We start from the raw sequence: 4,166 nt of genomic DNA on the forward strand, positions 1-4,166 counted from the left end.
TGTTTCTATTTCCATCTTTAGGTTCTGGATGGTTTTGCTCATTTCCTTCACCTGTTTGATTGTGTTTTTCTGTAGTTGTTTAAGGGATTTTTGTTTCCTCTTTAAGAGCTTCTAGCTCTTTACCTATGTTCTCCTGTATTTCTTTGAGGGTGCTATTTATGTCTTTCTTAAGGTCCTGTATCATCATCATGATAAGTGATTTTATATCTGAATCTTGCGTTTCCGGTGTAATAGTGTGTCGAGGACTTGCTGTGGTGGGAGAATTGAGTTCTGATGATGGCAAATGACCTTGGTTTGTGTTGTTTATTTTCTTATGCTTGCCCCCCCCCACCCCCGGCATCTGGTTAACTCTAGTGCTACCTGTCCTTGCTAAATCTGACTGGAACCTGTCCTTCCTGTGATCCTGATTGTGTCAGAACTCCTCAGAATCAAGTTGACTCTGTTATCCTGTGATTCTGGGATCCTGGTATCCTGGGCTTGTTAAATCACCTGGGAGTGTGGCTTTCTCTGTGAGTTGTGGGACTGGCTGCAGAGCTTGTGCTGTCCAAGGTCTGCTCAGAACACTAACCCAGACAGACCAGAAGGAACCAGAGTCACTGGGCTGGCGGAGTTCCTGTGTGCCTGGTCCCACTGGACCCAATTACTCCCAGTGTTGGGACAGATGTTGGTTCCTGCTCACCTCTGATCCTGGGTGCAGAGCTTGAGCCCAAGGTCTCTGATCCTGGGTATATCAGAGTGCCTAGGAGTGGAGCTTCCTCTGGCTCTTTTGGTTTTTTGAGACAGGGTTTCTCTGTATAGTCCTGGCTGTCCTGGAACTCACTCTGTAGACCAGGCTGGCCTAGAACTCAGAAATCTGCCTGCCTCTGCCTCCCAACTGCTGGGATTAAAGGCATGAGCCACCACTGCCCAGCTAACAGTTTTGATGGTAGAGAGCATTTAACAAATGTAACAGTTGAGTTGCTGTACTGAGTCCCAGCTGTGAGTGTGATGGTACTGAGTCTCATAACTCCTCTTATCAGATCACTCACTAAACCTGGTTGTGGTCTTAGGACTGCCTGGGAAATAAACACTGAGGACCTGTGCTGGCAGACTTAGGACCAACAGAGAAGAAATGGAGTCTTCGTGTAAAAATTTGTAATTTTTTGTTTTGGTACTATCTATATGTAGCCAAGGCAGAACTTGAACTCACTGTTTAGCCCAGGCTGGTCTCAAACACATGATTTTCCTTGCCTCGGCCTTCTCAGTGCTGGAATCACAGACATGCAGCATCATATCTGGCTAAAGTTTAGAGGTTTGTAATGGAAAATACTAATATATTTTACCTACTTAGGGTTATTCTTTTTTATTTTTATTTTTATTTGTTTATTTTTTAGGGTTAATCAAGACTTCACTTGGTGGATAGTAAAGTAGATGTTCACAAGGAAGCAGGATCTATACTCCTCAAAAAGGGCCCTGTTAAAACAAGAGATTATTGTCTTTAAAGTCTCCAGCTTTTACAAATGTGCCATACAAGAGTGGTGTTGAGATTTTGAACATCACCTAAACAAGTCAGTAAAATCCTTATTTGTATTTCATCTCAAATCTCTTTTAACATCTATTCATTTTCCTCATATGAATTCTTGTGTATTTTATGTGTAAACATATTAATTAGTCACTATCAATATATAATATATAATATTCTTTGTGGTTTTGTAATTTTTATTTCTATTAATGACTCAAGCTGTAAAAATAAACTAATTTCAACTAAATGTGGCTCCAATATGAATTCCAAGTAACAGAAAAAAAATACTTAGCTTAACATATACAGCATTCAAGCTATCTGACTCATAAAAGCTTAAGGTAAGTTAAGCCTAACTTCCAACATAGAGAGAAAAGCTAATTTTATTTTCTTTTATTTGTTTTTTTTTCGAGACAGGGTTTCTCTGTGTAGCCTTGGCTGTCCTGGAACTCTGTAGACAAGGCTGGCCTCGAACTCAGAAATCCACCTGCCTCTGCCTCCCAAGTGCTGGGATTAAAGGTATGTGCCACCACCACTTGGCCTTGATCAAATTAAAATTCGGCTTTCTACATGTAAATAATGAAAAAATCAGGAATGTGTATTTTCTACTTACATTAGAAGAGGTATATGTAAGCCGGGCAGTGGTGGCACATGCCTTTAATCCCAGCACTTGGGAGGCAGATGCAGGTGGATTTCTGAATTCGAGGCCAGCTTGGTCTACAGAGTGAGTTCCAGAATAGCCAGTGCTACACAGAGAAACCCTGTCTCCTGCCCCCTCTGCCCCCCCAAAAAAAGAAGAGTTATGTGAGATTTGTAAATGATATTCCAGAATAACTATGTCAACTATTTGTAGACTATTCGGGATGACTCTTCTTGGCTTTTGTAGATTTTTACTTATTTTTCTGGCCTGTGACTTCTACACTCAGCTCTCATTTGTCCTTTTGGAGTTTCAGTGAAATCAGGAGGTTTGAAGAATAAGAGATTCTAAGAAAATTTTTGACTTGAAGAAGCCATATAGGGAGTGGGTGGGGAAGAAGCCATAATGTAGTTTATTTTGTAATGATTCATACAAGTCATTACATATGAGATTTTCTCAGATGTCTGTAAAACAAATGAATTTATGTAAAAGATGCTACAGAGATGGCTCAGCAGTTAAGAGCACTGGCTGCTCTTCCAGAAAATCCAAGTTTGAATCCCAGTACGGCAACTGTTGTAACTTTAGTCCCAGGGGAACTCATTGGCCTACTGACAAGGTGTACAGACCTTCCTTACATTAAGGCAAAAACATTCATACATGTAAAGAAAGTAAAATTCAAGGGAAAAGTTTAAGAGGCACACACCTTTAATTGTAGCAGAGGCTATAATTAATGAAGCAGGCAGGTGGATGTCTTGTGAGTTTGAGGCTAGCCAGTCCACATACCAAATTTCAGTTTCAGCACGGTCAGGGTTATATAGAGGATTCTGTCTCCAAAAAAAAGTTTTAAATGGGATTTGGGGAGGTGATTTTGTTAGTAAAGTGCTTGCCACAAAAGCATGAGGGCTTGAGTTCAGATTTTTCAGCCAGGCACACACCTGTCATTCTAGTGTTAGGGAAGCAGAAATAGGAGGAGCTTTGAGACTTGCTATAATCTATCTAGCCAAACTGGTGAGCTTCAGATAGAGTGAGAGGTTTCGTCTCAGAGAATACAGTGATGAGCTCTAAGGAAGATATCCCATGGTCTAGTGTCTCCCTATGGCTTCCATGTCTTGAGCACACATGCACAAACATGAATATGTGCATGTACACAAATTTTAAAAAAATGGTTCAGGAGGCAGAGGCAGGTGGATTTCTGAGTTCAAGGCCAGCCTGGTCTACAGAGTGGGTTCCAGGACAGCCAGAGCTATACAGAGAAACCTTGTCTTGAAAAACAAAAAAAAAACAACTAAACAAACAAAAAAAAGGTTCAGTCTCAAGTTAGTGAGAGTTAGCTGAGGAGCAAGCCCGTTATTCCCAGAGGTTAAGTTGACAAGACAGATCACAAGTGTGAGTTCCAGGCCAGCTTGAGCTACACAGCTAGATGCTATCTCCAAAAACTAGTAATAAAAGTCTTTATTCTCTTACCTGTAAGAAAAATTAGGGTTTCTTCAGGGAAGGTTTTAACACAGATTAAAGTATGAGTGTAAAGATGAGAAGAGACCTGATTTGAAGTTTTGATGCCAGTAATGCACCAGTATATTTGATTGTTACAGTGGCATTGTACTTATGTCAAAAGTGCATACTAAAATATTTATGAGTGAAAAGGACTTTTTTTGTTTGTTTTTGTTTTGGAAGTTTTTTTTGTATTGTTTTGGTTTTTTTTGTTTGTTTGTTTGCTTTAAGAACAAGATTTCAGGGGCTGGAGAGATGGCTCAGTGGTTAAGAGCACTGACTGTTCTTCCTAAGGTCCTAAGTTCAAATACCAGCAACCACATGGTGGCTCACAACCATCTGTAATGAGATCTGATGGCCTCTTCTGGTGTGTCTGAAAACAGCAACAGTGTACTTACATATAATAAATAAATAAATCGTAAAAACAAAAAAACAAAGTTTCATATAGCCCAGGCTAGCCTGGGATTTGCTGACCCTTACTAATGCCAGGATAAGTGTGTGGCACCACACCCAATTCTTTTTTTTTTTTTTTTTTTTTTT

This window comes from Mastomys coucha, unplaced genomic scaffold (genome assembly GCF_008632895.1).
Source record: "Mastomys coucha isolate ucsf_1 unplaced genomic scaffold, UCSF_Mcou_1 pScaffold15, whole genome shotgun sequence".
NCBI classification, from domain to species: domain Eukaryota; kingdom Metazoa; phylum Chordata; class Mammalia; order Rodentia; family Muridae; genus Mastomys; species Mastomys coucha.